A 20,310-nucleotide genomic window follows, 5' to 3' on the forward strand; every position below is an offset into this window, starting at 1 on the left:
CAAGTCAAGTAACTTGAACATAATATTTTGACATATGTAAACTTGGACTAAAGATTAAAAGAATTATGAACAAACATTAAACTCTTGTCGGTTGGCTTGTTTTTGTTTTGTTGTTTTGTCATGAAACAAGTTAATAATTCTGAAACTACCTTTTTTTATATTCTAAGACAGAGAAAATAAACACCTGAATCATTTCTAGATTCCTCAATGAGTAAAAATGTGGAAAGGAAAAAGCCTAGAATAAACTCTGTGGTTTAGGGTTGGAATTTAAGCAATCAATATAAACTCATAGTTTTACATATGTGGATGAATAGATGGTTAGTTTTTGGATCCTCCAAAATGCAAATATCAAGGTAAGGTTAAACATGCAGGGAATTTATTAAAGAAAATATCTGTGAGAGTGAAAACAAGAAAAGAGCCTGGGAAGCCTGAAAGCACTATCAGATTACAATGTAAAACTGACCCCAAATGAAGGAGAGAAGGAAGGAAGGAAGATTGGATGTAGGTCTTAGACTGGCCTGCAGTTCGAAGGAACACTGGCCATGCCATCAGATAGTCTCTGTAAGAGGAGCACTAGTACCCCAGGAAGGGGCCTATCTTAGAATCCTTGATGTACTCAGTCATTGGCTGAGGAATGCCTGAGTGATGCAAGACCTTTGCATAAACATGGTGATGAATCTCTGAACACAGCAACAGGTCCAAGTTTCTACAGGGGCCAGTCTGTGGCATTAAACAGATGTGATAGAATCCACCAACTCTGAGTCCTTTCGATTTTTTTTTTTTTTTTAGTTGTAGATAGACACAATACCTTTATTTTATTTGTTTGTTTTTATTGGTGTTGGGGATCAAACCCAGTGCCTCACACATGCTAGGCAAGTACTCTATTACTGAGCCACAACCCAAGCGCTCCACTCCTTTAGATTTTTTATGATGGCATTAATCTTTACCACGCCTCCCCTGGTCTACCCCTAAGGGTAAGACATTATGGACAGCAAGGATACTAACAAATCTCCAGAGACTTTCCTTAAAGCATACAATTTCTGAAATATTTATATTAATTCCATATGATGTAACAATACATGCTTAAGTAAAATTGCATATATGCAAGTATATATAAAAAGGAATTATTAATAATCGGTTTGAAGAAAAGATAACAAAATGTTACATTTTTTTATTGGTTGTTCAAAACATTACAAAGCTCTTGACATATCATATTTCATACATTTGATTCAAGTGGGTTATGAACTCCCATTTTTACCCCGTATACAGATTGCAGAATCACATCGGTTACACATCCACGTTTTTACATATTGCCATACTAGTGACTATTGTATTCTGTTGCCTTTCCTATCCTCTACTATCCTCTCTCCTGTCCCCTCCCATCTTCTATCTCTACCCCATCTACTGTAATTCATTTCTCTCCCTTGATTTTTTTTCCTTTCCCCTCACATCCTCTTATATGTAATTTTGTATAACAATGAGGGTCACCTACCATTTCCATGCAATTTCCCTTCTCTCTCCCTTTCCCTCCCACCTCTCGTCCCTGTTTAATGTTAATCTTTTTCTCATGCTCTTTCTCCCTGCTCTGTTCTTAGTTGCTCTCCTTATATCAAAGAAGACATTTGGCATTTGATTTTAGGGATTGGCTAGCTTCACTTAGCGTAATCTGCTCTAATGCCATCCATTTCCCTGCAAATTCCATGATTTTGTCATTTTTTAGTGCTGAGTAATACTCCATTGTGTATAAATGCCACATTTTTTAATCCATTCATCTATTGAAGGGCATCTAAGTTGGTTCCACAGTCTAGCTATTGTGAATTGTGCTGCTATGAACATCTATGTAACAGTATCCCTATAGTACACTCTTTTAAGGACTTCAGGGAATAGTCCGAGAAGGGCAATAGCTGGGTCAAATGGTGGTTCCATTCCCAGCTTTCCCAGGAATCTCCATACTGCTTTCCAAATTGGCGGCACCAATTTGCAGTCCCACCAGCAATGTACAAGTGTACCCTTTTCCTCACAACCTCTCCAGCATTTGTTGTTGTTTGACTTCATAATGGCTGCCAATCTTACTGGAGTGAGATGGTTATCTTAGGGTGGTTTTGATTTGCATTTCTCTGACTGCTAGAGATGGTGAGCATTTTTTTCATGTACTTGTTGATTGATTATATATCCTCCTCTGAGAAGTGTCTGTTCAGATCCTTGGCCCATTTGTTGATTGGGTTATTTGTTTTCTTATTGCTTAATTTTTTGAGTTCTTTGTATACTCTGGATATTAGGGCTCTATCTGAAGTGTGAGGAGTAAAAATTTGTTCCCAGGATGTAGGCTCCCTATTTACCTCTCTTATTGTTTCTCTTGCTGAGAAAAAACTTTTTAGTTTAAGTAAGTCCCATTTGTTTATTCTTGTTATTAACTCTTGTGCTATGGGTGTCCTATTAAGGAATTTGGAGCCCGACCCCACAATATGTAGATCGGAGCCAACCTTTTCTTCTATCAGACGCAGAGTCTCTGGTTTGATATCAAGCTCCTTGATCCATTTTGAGTTAACTTTTGTGCATGGCGAGAGAAAGGGATTCAGTTTCATTTTGTTACATATGGATTTCCAGTTTTCCCAGCACCATTTGTTGAAGATGCCATCCTTCCTCCATTGCATGCTTTTAGCCCCTTTATCGAATATAAGATAGTTGTAATTTTGTGGATTGGTTTCTGTGTCCTCTATTCTATACCATTGGTCCACCCGCCTGTTTTGGTACCAGTACCATGCTTTTTTTGTTACTATTGCTCTGTAGTAAAATGTTACATTTTTAATCCTAGGTATTTGTTGCATTTTTCAGAACCCTTCTGTAGTTAACTTTTATTTTCCCCAATAAAATTTAGAAAGCAAAAGAAAGTATCAGCATCAGCCCTTAGGTGAACTGGGATAGAGTCTTCAATTGGTTTGTAGCTATCACTGATCCTCTCTTATATGCCTATGGTGTGTTGTAAAAAGGTAAACATTTAAATTAATGTTTTAAAAAGTTTATTTGAGCAGTTACCATTCATGAATCTGGTAGCACCAAATCATAGGCAGTCTAGACTCCACAAAGGCAGTGTAAGGGGAATCTTTTATAAGGTGTTTGTGGAAACAAGATAACCTGGAAGAGTATATTAGACAAGGCCTAATTTTCCATTGAAGACACCAGTAATCTTTTTGGTTCATTTAGGGTTTTTTTTTTAACCATTTTTTTCCTATATACCACATACAGCTGCCCCTTTAGAATTATAACACTGATTTGATTTGATTCTTTTTACATACCTCCCCGTCCCCCAGCCCACAAACCTTAATTGTGTTATGTCAGTAGTTAGTTCACCCCTGGAATGAGAAACTCAAAGGATTCTACAGTGACTTCAAAATATCTGTTATGGGTAGCCACTTCAGAAAGCACTCTAAGTCCAAATTCAAATCAAAAGAGAGCTTTATTTACCTGGCCAGGGACTGTCACCCACCTGTAGAGACTCAAGCAGCTTCCTGGTCCATCCAAGGAGAATATGAGCATAAAAACCACAGTGACTTGTTTATCATCATATAAGCTAGGCAATCACAAAAATTAAAACATCAATAAGTGGGGCCTGTAGGCTCCAGGCAGGACTGGAATTTTTCAGTCAGCAAGCGATAAACAGAAGCTAAAAAAGCATTAGCTTTGCAGTTCAGTTGACCACAGTCCCAGGTTCAAGCAGGTGCTAGACAGTTGCATCTGAATTTGGGGTTGGCGGGGAAAGAATCTACTTCAAAGTCATGTAGACCCACAAGGGCATTCAAACGCAGGATGTAGCTCACCACGACCACCACTGCATCCTGAGTACAAAGTATAGAAAAACAATTTTTTTAATAAGAAAACAGCTTTCATTTCAGTTTCTCAGAAACAGCTCTTGTAACAGTTTTTTATAGAAGGCAGCAAAATGGAGTCTTAGGTCCATCTGTGACAGTTCTTGCTTTATAATCGTCTTATCTCACTTATCAAAATCTTATATCTATAATCTATAATATAATTTTTTTACTAATCTATAACCTATAACTTACACTCTTACTGATTTATTTATCAGTTCACACCACAACATATCTATATAGCAGAACAAACTCTGCAGAGAACCATGAAGACTTCCTAAAAGCTGCCACCTCCCTCCCCAGGTTCATTGTATTGTCCTAAGCACGTTCCTCTGCTATAAAATCTTTTTTTAAAGAATTCAACCTTTATTTTTTATTTATTTAAATTTTTTATGTAGTGCTAAGTACCTCACCTATGGGAGGCAAGCATTCTACCACTGAGCTACAACCCCAGCCCTGCAGTAAAATCTTGAATTTTAATATGTCAGGTTTGCTCAGTCTTCCTTCTTTTCCTCTAAACCTATCCTTTTTCCTAAGATTCTCTTTTTCCTTTTTCTTTTATCAATGATATTCTTTACATTTGTCAAGACTGAATTCTTTCCTTTGCAGAAAGTCTTTCTTGATTGGCTTATCACCAAGCCCTCCTCTGTGTTCCTCTTGGTAACTACTCACTTTATCAAATCTGCCTTAGGTATTCTTTATCCTTCTTGGCCTCTTGGCAGAATGTGATGCTGTTGGGCAGGCCCCGGTTGGCACTCTTTCCTCCCTTAGCTTCCTTATTAGAACATTCTCAACTTCTTCCCTCCTCCTGACCTTTTCTCCTGTCTCCTCCTCAACCTCCTGTTACCTAAACATAGGAAGAGATCCTCCAGTGATTTCTTGGGTTGAGTAGACTTATTTATCTGCAATGTCTGATACCCTTCCTCACCTCCATTTCAGTGTTTTCTATTTGTAATGCCATCATATCCATCTGGCAAGGAAAGAGGCAAGCTAAGAGCAAACATAGACTTCCTCATAGCCCCTGAGTCACCCAGGCATGGAGTCCTTCCCTGATTATAGTCACAGCATTAGGTACATTGGCCAATGGTAAGAGTAAAACCTTCTAAGAATCACCTGGTAGCTGCTAAATCTTCTAGAAATCCCAAAACTCAAATCTCTGAAAACTCTGAGTAGTCACTCAGAGCATATGGTCTTATGCAACTCCTGGAACCCAAACTTGGAAGCCATCCCAGGAGTTAGGTAAGTTGGAGGACAGTATGATCTTGTCAGCCCAGAAAATGCACTTCCATAAAAGTATGGAAGTTTGTGCTCATTTCAGAAGCACATATACCAAAATTGGAACAATACAGAGAAGATTAGCATGGCCTCTGCACAAAAATGACATGCAAATTTGTGAAGGCTTGTATATGTATTTTTTAAAGTATGGAAGTTCTACAGTGTCTGATTGCCTTTTCTCTGTGTTAGTAAGAGAATACAAAGGCTTTTTTATTTATTTATTTATTTATTTATGGTTAATGTGAGATACTGTGATCAAAAAAGATAGCAGATGTTGGGCACTGTGGTGCTGGTCTGTAATTCCAGCAGGCAGGAGGCAGGAGAAAGATAGCAAGTTCAAAGCCAGCCTCAGCAAAAGCAATGCACTAAGCAACTCAGTAAGACCCTGTCTCTAAATAAAATACAAAATAGGGATGGGGATGTGGCTCAGTGGTCCAGTGTTCCCAGTGACCTGGGAGGCTGAGGAAGGAGGATCTAGTTTAAGGCCAGCCTCAACAATATAGCAAGAACTTCAGCAACTTAGTGAGATATTGTCTCAAAGTAAAAATGAAAAAAGACTGGGGATGTAACTTAGTGGCAAAGTGCCCCTGGGTTCAATCCCCTATACCAAAAGAAAGAACAAAAGGTAGCAGGCTGGGGGTGTAGCTCAATGGTAGAGCCCTTGCCTAGCATGTGTGAGGCCTTGAATTCAATACCCAGCACTGAGAAGAAGTAGGAGGAGAAAAAGAAAAAGGAAGAGGAGGAGAAAGAAAAGGAGGAGAAAGTGAAGAAAAGGGAAGAGAAGGAGGAAGGGGAAAAGAAGAGGAAGAGGAAGAAGAAAGACAGCAACAGTGTGTAGGCCTATATCCCCCAAGAACATTTCTTTCTTTTTTTTTTTTTCCAAGAACATTTCTTTAGAGAAAATGGCAAAGTTCCATTTGTAGCCTAGGAAAGTTCCCTTTTACAAGGATGAGTGGCCCTTGGATTTCCTGACAAGAGTTATGAAAAACCTTAATCTAAGGTCATCATGATAGCAGATTATTATCCCAATTATGTTAGCAGATTTTTTTAAATATTGATTTTTTAGTTGTAGTTGGATACAATATATTTATTTTATTTATTTATTTTTATGTGGTGCTGAGGATGAACCCAGGGCCTCGCACGTGCTAGGCGAGTGATCTACCACTGAGCCACAACCCCAGCCCCATATTATCAGATTTATATGATAGCAGAGATTCTGTTTTAAACTTCAAAGGCATGATACTAAAAAAATGGATTAAGTATATATGTGTGTCAAGGATTTGAAAAGGGTATGTGAATTTACTATGTGTCAGGCTCTATCCTAGGTATTTTATGTTTTTTTTTAATCTTTTTTATTGATTTTATTTTTTTAAATACACAACGACAGTGGAATGCATTACAATCCTTATTACACATACAGAGCACAATTTTTTGTATCTCTGTATATAAAATATGTTCACGCCAATTTATGCCATTATACATGTACTTTTTTTGCATTACAATTCTTAATACCCATATATACCACAATTTTTCATATCTCTGTTTGTATATAAGGTATGTTGACACCCAATTCAAGTCTTCATACTGTACTTTGTATAATGATGACCATCACATTCCACCATCCTTGCTATCCCTTTCCCCCTCCCTTTCCCTCTCACCCCTCTTCCCTACCTAGAATTAATCTAATCCTCCCATGCTCTCCCTCCCTGGCCCCCTATGAGACACCCCTCCTTACTTTATGTTATATGTGAGAGAAAGTGAGTTATTACCAATAAATTCTGTTCACCAATGGGTCTCCATCTCCTCCCATGGATGAGCACAACCATATACACTCTTCCCTATTAACAATGGATATCATTCAAGATCTCATCTAAGGCCAACTCCTCCATTTGTGTGATGGTTCCCATCCCATCTTACCTAAATGGTTATATTTCAGATCCATTAAATGGAATTTGAGATACTATAAACTAATAATTACAGGCAAGCACATCCTTCAAGTTAAGAAAATTATTAATTGACTCTCAAGTGTAAGGCAAGAGTAGATGTCCCTAAGATTTTTCACAAGGAGATCAACTAGGCTAAGAATCAGGAGGTCTATTGGAAGGGTATTAGAGGTATCAAGTAATGGATTTGTCATCAACTCTTTGAACTTGGGCAAATTACTTAGATTCATCTATTTGAGAGAGAGGCACCATCAGCAAAGCCAGTGCTGAGGATCGAACCCAGGGCCTCGTGCGTGCAAGATGAGTGCTCTACCACTAAGCCACAACTCCTCCCTTCCATTTTTAATTTCATTTTGATTGATAGATTTGTTTCTTAAAATGTGACACATTGAGACCAGGATAACTTGATCAACAGACCTGAAAGTCTTCATTAACTGGCTTGCCAAAGCCAAGACATTTTAAATACATGATATAGTGAACATTCTTTAAATAGTTGTTATAATTAATTGTGTCTTCTCACTTTAAAACAGCATGTTCTGGTTCAGGTTATCTTCTTGGCTTCAGTTTTCTCCTCTGTAAAATAAGAATGATAAATGTATCATTTCTTGGATTATTGTGAGTATTATCCAGAATGACAGAGGTAAAGCATAGCACCTAGAACTGAACAGTTTCTCAATATGAGTCTGCAATAATCATCTCTTTAAGCACCCTTATTTCTCACATGGGAAATCTGAAGCACAGAGAAGTTAGGCATTCTGCTCAAGGGTTAGAACCAGTATTAAATGCCAGGCAGTCTCCAAAGCCCACCCTTTTAACCACTGCACTCTCCTCTCTCTGCAGTGTCTAAACCAGTTTCAACACCATGGTCACTATAGCCACCACTGCCACTGGACTCTCCTTTTATCATTAGCTCTGGATTTGAATTATTTAGTGCATCTAAGTGACTCTGGACATGTGCTAGGAAAATGATGAGTATTTAAGATATGGTCTCCCTAAATTGCTGAGACTGGCTTCAAACTTTCAATTCTCCTGCCTTGGCCTCCCAAGTTGCTAGAATTACAAGTGTGTGCAATGCTGATGCCCTATCTACCATTTTCAGTTTTTAGAGTCTTACCAGGAGTCTCTGAATATAAGAAGTGAGTTTAAGCTGAGCATATTGGCACACACCTGTAGACTCAGCAACTCTGGAGTCTAAGGCAGGAGGATCACAAATTCAAGGCCAGCCTCAGCAATTCTAGAGAGGCCCTAAGCAATCTAGCAAGATTCTGTCTCAAAATAAAAATAAATAAAAATAAAAAGGGCTGGGGATGTGGCTCAGTGGTTACACTTCTGGGTTCAATTCCTGGTACCAAAAAAAAAAAAGAAAGGAAAAAAGAGAAAAATCAAACAGAAAGCAAAGCTTGGTAGTTAAGAGCATGAACTCAGGAGCAGACTGCCTTGGATCTACCATTCTGTGACCTTGGACAACTACTTATCCTCTTCATATCTCAGTTTTCTCATTTGTAAAGTGGAGATAATAATTTTACCTACCTCATAGGATTAAATGATTTAAAATTTATTTGGAAGTATTTATAACAGTGCCTGGCACATATTGTTATGTAAATACTACATATATTATATATTTATTTTTATATATATGGGATCTTTAATATGAATATTTGGACATGTAATTTATTTTCAAATAGTATGTTCAGATACACTAATGCTAAATATATAATAACTTTAGAACTTTTTCAAAAGAAAGAGTGGAGAGGGACAAGATATACATACAAAACACAGATGGGTTTTTTTTTATACACATACACCTGTACCCACCAGCTATGTGTTTTGTTTTGTTTTTTTGAGAGGTGTGCCTTTGAAGAGAAATGATTTGTTTTGATTTTCCTTCTGAGCTTCCCTTCCTATAAGTTCTCCCCCCTAATACTGTGTCTGCTCCTTTGTGTCAGCCCTCACCCAGGCATTGCACCAGGGGGCGGGTCTCCTAGGGACAGAACACATTCCTTGCTAACCACACTGGTGGGCCAGGCATGGCATCTGCCTGAAGTTCACTAACCCACTGAGATTGGTCCTACGTAATCTTGAAACTAGACATTTTTGTAGTATGTGAGAACTTGATTTGTTTTTATGTGGTTTTCTAGCATAATCATACCCATACCTCTGACCACAATAAGTTAATTTTGACTTATCTCAGCTACTCAGAAAAATAACTATTTCCTTCAAAGAAGTTAATGTTATCTCATTAGTCTTAGGTGGTTTCTCTTGGTTAATTTTAAAATTTGTAGTAGATAAGTTATCTCTCGGAAGAATTTTAAGCTTTATGACATTGTGGAAAGTTTCTCTAGCTAGAACCCAGACACTTTAGAGTTTAATCCTAGTTTTGCTCCTGTGACACCAGAAGTAAGTTGCTTCACCCTTCTGGGTCCGCGCTCATCACTTTCTTTTTCTTTTTTTTTCTTTAAAAAAACAAAACAAAACTTTTTTTTAGACAGGATTTTTGCTATGCTGCCAAGGATGGCCTTGAACTTGAACTCACAGACCTCCTGCCTCCACCTCTCTTGGGTAGCTGGGATTATAAGCGCAACCACTGCACCTGGCTTTTCAAATTTCTTTTTAATGGCAAATACTTTTTTATGCTCTTGCAATCAAAATCGGCTTTGTACTGAATCAGTGAAAGGTTGAGACTGGTAGTCTAATCCCTCATTTTACAGAAGAGAAAACTGAGCTAAATAGTAATGAAGTGGTTTGCCAAGGTGAGGCATCTAGCTGAGATCAAAGTCAAGACTGTGGTAGGGAATTATGCTGTGTTGTTTACTAGAGCCCCAGCTATTATGTGCCTGTTAGTTGTTATGTAGCAGCAAACAATATTGTGCTTAGCTTAATACAGAATTTCTTCCTTTATTTAGACAGTTCCCTTTGAAGAAAATAAAGTCCTTGAATTTGTTGTCATTTGCTTTGAGAGATTACAAGCTTTGATCTTAAGTTGTTGGTTGTCATAATTAAAACTTTGAACAGCATTAAATATCACTGTAGGGTACTCATTTCAGCAGCACATATACTAAAATTGAACGATAAAGAGATTATCATGGCCCTTGAGCTAGGATGACACACAAATTTGTGAAGTGTTCCATATTTTTCAAAAAATAAATGTATAAATATTATGCATAGGTAAAAATGAGTAAGACTTTCTGAAAAATGAAAATTTTCTACTTTTATAATTCAATAGGAATCCTAGCATGAAGAAAAATGGAATATTAAAATACCATTATTATTTGGACCTGAGAATTAATAGGATTTCCCTTTTGAAAGACAAACAACTGGGGCAGTTCTCAGGATTTAAAGGTGGTTGTCTCGAGTTTTTTGTTGTTATTGTTTCTAGTTTTTAATTTCACAGTCCTGGGGATGGAACTTAGGGCCTTGTGCATGCTAAGCAAGCACTCTACTGCCGAACTACATCCCAAGCCCTGAAGGTTTTTAATAATTAAGTGATTACTTATTAATACATTAGTAATTAGGGTTCCTGTGATACATTGTACTTTATTCTTGTATAACACTGTTTATCTAAAGATTATCTTGCCTATAATTAAGTTTCATATAATTCATTCATTTTAATTTAATTCTCTCATTTTCCAGTTAAATAAATCAAAATTTATACAAATATGATACTTTCAAAAGCTCCTGGGCTGAGGATGTAACTAGTGATAAAGTGTATGCTTTCAGTGTGTAAGAAAGCTCTAGGTTTAATCCCCAGCACCAAAAAAAAAAGTCTCTCATATAACAGGAGTGATATACCATCATGCTAGGTGGCCAGTTTAGAGTGCACCAGACTCTGTCTTTCTAAACCAAATAAGCTAAGATCTCCTAGCTCCAAAGCAATCTCCCATTTCAGGCTCTCTTCCCACTCCCCCAGCTCCTGGCCAATGAGTTCAGTAGCCAGTTTCCACTTAGATGTTTTTATTTTGCCTTTGAACTTTCCTAGGACCTGTGCTCAACTACTACCATCTTAGTTTCAGTCTTCTCAGGCAGAATACCTGGATTAAGCAGCAGCAGTTTAGCCAGTGTCTCTGCTGCACCTGTCCTAGACAAGAGAAAGGGAGATTGGGGCACCCATTATTGCCCTATCCTGGCCCTAGTCTGAGTATAAAAGAAAGCAAGTTGGGTTGGGAATGTAGTTTAATGGTAAAGAGTTTGCCCAGCATGCACCAAGCCCTGGGTTCAATCCCCAGTAGTGCGTGCACGCGCACCACACACACACACACACACACACACACACACACACATCACTAAAAGGAAGCAAGTCAAAGCCTGGTTCCTTGGACAGCAAACATTAAATTCTAAACTGGAAACTTATGACTCCTGAAAAAGAGAGGATGATAAATATTGACAAATCCTTACTGAAAGCAGGTTAATTGGCAGAGGTAGCAGTTGTATACAGCTTTGCTGCTCCAAGTGTGATCTGGTGAAGAGTGGCATCAGTATCACCTGGGAATAGTCAGAAATTCAGAACCTCAGACTCCATCCCAGACCTAATGAATCAAAATATACCTTTTAATAAGGACCCCCCACCCTAGGTGATTTGTGTGCACACTCTCTGTATTTGTCTACCAAGACTGCCATAACAAAATATCACAGACTGAGTGGCTTAAACATCAGAAATTTATTTGTCCCAGTTCTGGGAGCTAGAAGTCTAAGATCAAGCTCAGAAGGTTCAGTTTCTTCTAGGCATCTCTCCTAGACTCACAGATGACTGTCTTCCCTCTATGTCCTCACATGGCTTTTTGTATGTGCTCATCCTTGGTTTCTCTGTGTCCTAATCACCTCTTCTTATAAGGACATCAGGCAGATTGGGTTAGGGGCCCCTAACAACCTCATTTTAACTTAATCACCTCTTTAAAGGCCCAATCTCTAAATACTGTCATATTCTGGGGTCCTGGAGTTAGAGCTTGAACATAAGAATTTGGAAGGAGGTGTGAGTGGCACAATAGCAGTAGGTAAGTCTGGATTGATCTGTCCTTTCCTTTGAAAATTTCCAGAGTGGTCAGAGCCTGAAGAACCAGCCTCTACCTCAGAGCAAAGCCTGTCCAAGGAAGGGACATCACCTTTGTCCTTGGAAAGACCCACAGAGTACTCCTAGGCACATTCCCACCCTGCTAAGTTGTTTATCTACAAATAACAGGAGAGATCTGCTGTGCCAGGTGTCCCTGACTCAGTCAGGCAAGGTGGGGATCCATAGCAACCCCCTAGCAGCCACCAATCAGCATGAGATAGGGAAATACCTGGATGCCAGATGACCCTCCCAGTAGTTTATGGTGGTTAATAACATGATGGGAAACCATGTAGTTCAGCACGTACACCCCTCTTGGCTTAAACCAATTAGTTCAAATGAATACCCCTTTTGTACTGACCAATCACCCTTCCGCAACTTGTTCCCGCCAGTGAATGTGCTAATCATGTTTCAGAGTTGTTATTTGATTTTCCCGCAGTGTGTGATGATTTGCTAAGAGATGCTTTGATGTATGTGAAGTCCCTGCCTTCTCCAAAGAATGTATAAAACTGCTTCAAAACCTGGTCTCGGGGCCTCTCAGCGTCACCAGTTGCTCTGCGTGTGTGTGTGCGCGTGCTCGGAGGACCGAGCTAGCTTGCAGTAAACACCTCTTTGCTGTTTACATCCATCTCGGTCTCTGGTGGTCTTTTGGGGGTCCCGAATTCGAGCATAACAAGCCTGAGAGACAGACTCTTGGACTTCCCAAAATGCACAGGAGTCAAATGCTAAATGCTAATCTAGTCATGACAGAGAGACATACTATTATCAGATTTACAAACTTAAAGGTTAGATGCCTTCATTTATCTGTTGGTTTACCCAAGAGCCTCCTCAGGTTACCTGGTGTACCTAGAATGTTTATATCCCTTCTAAATGACCTAGCATTTCCCTAGAGGCCTTAAAGCAATCCATGTGTTTATTATATATTACCAACTTCTCAGCTTTCTTCCTTTGCTTCTGAGAAAGCAATCTTATTTTCGCAAGGCTGGGGGACATCTCTTGATAACTCCTAAACAGCGTTATAACCACAGACCAGTCACATGATCTTATTTAGTCTTTATAAGTACTCTGTGCAATAGATACTATTATCCCAATTTACAAATAACAAGTGGAAGTTCAGAGATGTTAAGTAATTTGTTTAATGTCACATATTTGGTAGTTGGAAGTCAGAATCTGACCCAGTTCCAAAGTCTGTGGTTTTAAGACGGGCAATATTCATATCACCTCTCTGGCCTTTTTCTCAGGCAAGCCCCAAAGCTGCTTTGCCAGCTTTTATTTATACACATGTGACTTACTTGTCTTCCTACTCCTGCATGTGGTTCAGATGTCACATGCTACCCTCATTATTATGATTACTATCATTTTCATCATTATCAATTGACACTTGAAAGATCTCATGGTGCTGAGTGATTTAATTTTAATTCCCCACATGCAATTTCTGCCTGCAAATTATTTCTTTAAATTGCTACGAATATCGTATTTCCTTTTGAAAACGTGACAAACCATAAGCAGGTTATTTGTTTTAATGCTGAAAGCTTGGGAACAAAAAACTTTTTCTTCAGTTTTTCATCACACACAAAATCTAAACAATGGATGTCCTGCTTTTACACTTCAAAGATCAAGTTAAAATCCTCTCAACCGGAATAAAAATAAATCCAACGGAACTTAATCCGTGGGTCTATTACTGCTCAGTATCAAAAGCCTATGTTTTTACTGTCTTCTTTTTAAATTTTAAAATGCTAAGATTTGTTATTGGAATTTGGAATTTTGCTAATTAAACTTCAAATTGTGGAGTTATATATCAGTCGGTAAATGGCATTGCAAACAAAATCGGGTGATAGTCTTCTATTTGAGTTTTGACTAATACACTTACTAGCTAGGTCACTTTAAGAATGTTACTTCCCGCAACCTCTTAATCTTGCTATTAAAAATGGGTTAAGCAATTCTTAGAAGAATATTTATCTTTTAGAGATGGATGTATGCTGAATAAAATTATATGATGACCAACATTAGCTTCAAAATAGCCCAAATATAAGAAAAGGTGTATGGGAATATAGTTGAAACAAGATTATGTGTTGGTAACTGTTGAAGCTGAGTGATAGGGATTCATTTTACTATTCTATCTTCATTTCTTTTTTATTTTCATCTTGTTGTTGTTTTTGTTGTTGTCATTGTTGTTTGTTTGTTTGGTACTGGGGATTAAACCCAGGGGTATTTTACCACTGAGCTACATACCCAGTCTTTTTTTTTTTTTTTTTTTTTTAAAGAGAGAGAGAGAGAGGGAATTTTTTAACATTTATTTATTTTTATTTTATGCCAATCAGAATCCCAAAGACATTTCTTGTAGAAATAGATAAAGCAATCATGAAATTCATATGGAAAAACAAAAGACCCAGAATAGCAAAAGCAATTCTAAGCAGGAAGTGTGAATCTGGAGGTATAGCGATACCAGAGCTCAAACTGTACTACAAAGCAATAGTAACAAAAACAGCATGGTACTGGTACCAAAACAGGCAGGTGGACCAATGGTACAGAATAGAGGACACAGAGACTAATCCACAAAGTTACAACTATCTTATATTTGATAAAGGGGCTAAAAACATGCAATGGAGGAAGGATAGCATCTTCAACAAATGGTGCTGGGAAAATTGGAAATCCATATGCAACAAAATGAAATTGAATCCCTTTCTCTCGCCAGCCACAAAAGTTAACTCAAAATGGATCAAGGAGCTAGATATAAAAACAGAGACACTGCGTCTGATAGAAGGAAAAGTTGGCTACGATCTACATATTGTGGGGGCGGGCTCCAAATTCCTTAATAGAACGCCCGTAGCCCAAGAGTTAATGACAAGAATAAATAAATGGGACCTACTTAAACTAAAAAGTTTTTTCTCAGCAAGAGAAACAGTAAAAGAGGTAAATAGAGAGCCTACATCCTGGGAACAAATTTTTACCCCTCACACCTCAGATAGAGCCCTAATATCCAGAATGTACAAAGAACTCAAAAAATTAAACAATAAGATAACAAATAATCCAATCAACAAATGGGCCAAGGACCTGAACAGACACTTCTCAGAGGAGGACATACAATCAATCCACAAGCACATGAGAAAATGCTCACCATCTCTAGCAATCAGAGAAATGCAAATCAAAACCACCCTAAGATACCATTTCACTCCTGTAAGATTGGCAGCCATTATGAAGTCAAACAACAATAAGTGTTGGCGAGGATGTGGGGAAAAGGGCACACTTGTTCACTGCTGGTGGGACTGCAAAATGGTGAGGCCAATCTGGAAAGCAGTATGGAGATTCCTGGGAAAGCTGGGAATGGATCCACCATTTGACCCAGCTATTGCCCTTCTTGGACTATTCCCTGAGGACCTTAAAAGAGCACACTATACGGATACGGCCACATCAATGATTATAGCAGCACAATTCACAATAGCTAGACTGTGGAACCAACCTAGATGCCCTTCAATAGATGAGTGGATAAAAAAATTGTGGCAGCTATACACAATGGAGTATTATGCAGCACTAAGAAACGACAAAATCATAGAATTTGCAGGGAAATGGATGGCATTAGAGCAGATTATGCTAAGTGAAGCTAGCCAAGCCCTAAAAAACAAATGTCAAATGTCTTCTTTGATATAAAGAGAGCCACTAAGAATAGAACAGGAAGGAAGAGCATGAGGAAAAGACTAACAGTAAACTAAGACGAATGGGGGGAGAGAAAGCAAGAGAGAAGGGAAAACATATGGAAATGGTAGGAGACCTTCAGTGATACACAAAATTATAAGAGGTTATGAGGGGCAAGGGGGTGGGGGGAAAAAAAAAAAAAGGGGGAAAGAATTGAACAACAGCAGAGGAGGTAGAGAGGGAAGATGGGAGGGGAGGGGAGGGGAGGGGGGATAGTAGGGGATAGGAAAGGTAGCAGAATACAACAGTCACTAATAAGCCATTATGTAAAAATGTGAGTATGTAACAGAAGTGAGTCTGTATTATGTATTTGGGGAGTACAAAACCCAATTGAGTCAAATGTATGAAAGATGATATGTCTTGAGCTCTGTAATGTTTTGAACAATCAATAAAAAAAAAAAAAAAAAAAAAAAAAAAAAAAAAAAAAAAAAGAGAGAGAGAGAGAGGGAATTTTTTAACATTTATTTATTTTTTCTTAGTTCTCGGCGGACACAACATCTTTGTTGGTATGTGGTGCTGCTGAGGATCGAACCCGGGCCGCACGCATGCTAGGCGAGTGTGCTACCGCTTGAGCCACATCCCCAGCCCCCATACCCAGTCTTTTTTATTTTGAGATAAGGTGTATAGGAACTCACTAAATTGCTGAGTCTGACCTTGAACTTGAGATACTCCTGCCTCAGTCTCTGAAGTAACTGGGATTATAGGAATGCACCAACATACCCAGCTCTCTACTTTTTTTTACACTTGAAATTTTTCAATAAAAAGAATGAAAAAATGCCTCATAGGTCATTGTGTTAGAAAGTACATGTGAAAGCACTTTTAAATTGAAATGATAGCTACCATTTTTCAAGTATTTACTATGTATGTGCTAACTGCCATTCAGAATATTCTACTTACAGTATCTCATTTAATAGCACAGCAGTTCCATTAATTGGGTATTGTTATCATCCTCAGTTTGTACATGAGAAAAATGAGACACAGAGAATCTAAGCAACTCACCCAAGGACATAGTAAGTAAACACCAATGTCAGGATTCAAACGTTAGTCTAAGAAATATTGCCCATCACCTGGTAACCAGTTGAATAATTTCCATTAACAGTTATCATTTTTTGTGTTCTAAATATACTAGGTATCATCCTAAGTGCCTCTCCTATGTTATCTCTAATTTGTTCATTTTTTTTCTTTTCATTCCTCTGCCCACAATTTAAAAGCATGTGCCCTAAAATTTAGAGGAACAAAATACTCCCCTGAAGCCATTAAGTTGCAAAGCTAGATTAGGAAAATATATACTTTTTCCAGAAAATAAAAGATCAGGAAGGCACAAAGGAGAAAGGGGAAAAAAAAAACCTTTATACCTGGAGCTTCAGCCTTCTAGAGAAGCCTTTGAGAAGCTGATTAAATCTCTCTACTTTTCCTCCAGGAAATGCAAGCATAATAGACATACACAGAATTTTGTATTTAATTTCAAGAAACTTATGAATTCTTTGAAACCCATTGATGAAACCCTAGGCTAGGTAAGAGGAGAGAGAATATCTCAGGCAGAGGTCACAGAACATTTAGAAACAGAAAGGGAGGGGGAGTGATTTTCTAGGGAAGCCTAGTGCCTGTAAAGAAACAGAAACCACGTTTATACATACAGCAATAGTAGTGTCTATTTATTCAGCTGTCCAGGCCGAGGCCTAGGAGGCAGAGTGGTAACTTGTCTATGGAGAACACTGAAGGACACACTGTTCTTGATCTACTACTAGGATTTTTTTTTTTTTTTTTTTTTGTACCAGAGATTGAACCCAGGGGCACTTACCCACTAAGCCACGTCCCCAGCCCTTTTTATTTTTTAGACAGAGTCTAGCTAAGTTGCTTAGGGCCTCACTAAATTACTGAGGCTGGTATTGAACTTACAATTCTCCTATCTTTGCCTCTTGAGCCACTGGAATTACAGGAGTGTGCACCCAGCGGGAATTTATCTTAAAGCAAAATTCGTATAATCATTGTTTGCAAAGCTAAAATATCTATACCAAATCAACTAATATACCGTTGAAGGCGAATAAAATGGGAACAACCTAAATTTCAATAACAGAATATTAAAAATTAGGGTATTTCAAATTACTAAAATAATATACAGCCTTAAACATTGTAATTATACAAGGTCATGAACAGTAGGAGGCAGGAATCATTGGCCATCTTAAAAGCTCCCTACTATACTATTTTACATTTGCAAAAGCTGTGCTTTTAAGTCTTTGAAAAATATCTTTAACACAAAGAAAAAATTTCTGATATAAAGTTACATAAAAGAAACAGACTATAAGAACATATAGCATTATTTCAAATGTATACTTATTATACACGTGAACAAATACCAAAGAAAAAGAGAAAAATGTCTGAGAGTATATTTGTGAGAATGGAAGTTAAAATTCATTCATACTATTTTCTTTTTACTCTCTTTAAAATTGTCTCAAATGTTATCTTTTTATTTTTTTTTTTCTTTTCAACACAAAAGAATAAAGAAAAACAAGGCTTGGACTCATTTGGATACAAAATAGAAAGACTTAAATAGACATGGATCAGGATGAGAGTAAGATTTTTTTACCTATAATTCTAGCTCCTGAGGAGGGCTGAGCAGGAGGATCACAAGTTCAAAAATAGCCTGGGCAATTTGATAAGACCCTGTCTCAAAATTCAAAAGACTAGAGAAGTAGCTCAGTGGCAGAGTTCCTGGGTTTACACACACATACACACACACACACACACACACACACACACACACACACACACACACACACAAGTCAGATTTATTTTTAAATGGCTAGTAGAAAGAAATTGCTTATTTCTAGAAAGCAGTCACTTGAGATTTGAATGTGAAAAAAGGAAGTGAAAATAGAGAAAGTTAGCTGTACCACAGGAGTCTTTCTTAGTAAACTTGCCTGAGTCAGAACTACAAACTGGAATAATTGAGAGACAGAAGGTTCCCCAAGGGAGTTGTCAAGTCTTGGAGTGCTACAGTTATCAGCCTTGGCACTCCTATGATTACCTCTGACACAGTCTCCCACCAAAGCTGCAAATACCAAAGAAATGCAAAGGAGGGAGATGGGAATCATGCTGGCCCAGGCTGTCAAAACAGCCAGTTTTTTGAAATCTGTTAATTGCTTTGCATACCGCTGAGTTCAATGACTTCTCTAACTGCTACCTCAATATTAGTTTTCGGGGAAAAAAGAAATTTGCCTAAGCCCATATTGACTGTTTTCTAAATTAACAAACAGGCAAAATTGGAGTCAGGTTGAATGACTTCTTCCGTTTTCATTGAGTGATGTGTTTGCTCTGGTGTCAAACCCACACATCAATAATGCTTGGAGTGCTAGTGCATGGTTAACAACTGGCCTTCTGGGAGTGTGGGGAGGAAGGCAAGTTCTGATTTGTGGTATTTGCCAATTTTGCCATATCTTTGAATGCAGACTTGGGAAAATATAGGCAGTTATTGCACACTATTGTATAGGATTTCCACCCTACAGACAGAGTAGAGGTAAATGACCTGAAGAACATAGAAATAGTAAAATGTAGCAAAATAATTAGGAAGTGGTGAGTTTTTATCTTTTTTTTTTTACTTTGTTCTTAATATAATTTATTTCATTTTAAGTTTACATAAGGGGTTTTTTTCCTGGTATCGGGAGTTGAACCCAGGGATGCTTATGAAACCACTAAGTTAAATTTCCAGCCCCTTTTGATTTCTTTTTATCTTGAGACAGGATCTAATGAAGTTGGCCTCAAACTTGTGATTCTCTTACCTCAGTCTCCTGAGTAGATGAGATTATAGGCGTGTACCACCAGGCCCAGTTTATGTCAGTTAATTTTTTTGTGTGGGGGGAGGTAATTAAGGGTTTAACCCAGGGAAAATTTACCACTAAACTACCCCAGCCCTTTTTATTTATTTATTTATTTTTTATTAGTGAGACATGTCTCACTAAGTTACTTAGGCCTCGCTAAATTATTGAGGCTGACTTGAACTTTTGATCCTCCTGCCTCAGCCTCCAGAGACCCTGGGATTACAAGTGTGAACCACTGCACCCAACTAGTTCATCTTTTTTTTTTTTTTTTAATATTTAGTTAGTTGTAGTTGGACACAATACCTGTATTTTATTTATTTATTTTTATGTGGTGCTGAGAATCAAACCCAGGGCCTCGAATGTGTTAGGCAAGCACTCTACCACTGAGCCACAACCCCAGCCTACTAGTTCATCTTATTCTTAAACAATAGTGAAAGATAAGTGGTTACTGCAGTGTATTAGTTAGCTTTCCATTACTATAACAAATATCTGAAATAAATAAATGTTGGGAAACAGATTTGGAATCCCAGCAGGTAAAGGAAGATGCAAGGTACAATTTGGATAGTAGACACTCTTTGTTCAGAGGTGGCAGCAGCCCCTCACCCCCAGCCTCAGGTTCTAGCTTCATTTTGCCCCCTGAGCCGTTTCCATAGGCCTTTTTTTTTTTATTCACA

At 38.0% G+C, this 20,310-nt stretch overlaps 2 non-coding genes across 2 annotated transcripts; both read left to right on the forward strand.

Moving 5' to 3' along the window:
• Positions 1-5,171: 5,171 nt before the first annotated feature.
• LOC120890251 (U6 spliceosomal RNA) lies at positions 5,172-5,278 on the forward strand. Its single transcript, XR_005734490.1, has one exon. It is a non-coding gene; the product is annotated as a U6 spliceosomal RNA (small nuclear RNA).
• A 4,837-nt stretch (positions 5,279-10,115) lies between these two features.
• Positions 10,116-10,218, forward strand: LOC120890099 (U6 spliceosomal RNA). The gene has a single exon (XR_005734353.1). It is a non-coding gene; the product is annotated as a U6 spliceosomal RNA (small nuclear RNA).
• Positions 10,219-20,310: the final 10,092 nt, after the last annotated feature.

This window comes from Ictidomys tridecemlineatus, chromosome 4 (assembly GCF_052094955.1).
Source record: "Ictidomys tridecemlineatus isolate mIctTri1 chromosome 4, mIctTri1.hap1, whole genome shotgun sequence".
Taxonomy (NCBI): domain Eukaryota; kingdom Metazoa; phylum Chordata; class Mammalia; order Rodentia; family Sciuridae; genus Ictidomys; species Ictidomys tridecemlineatus.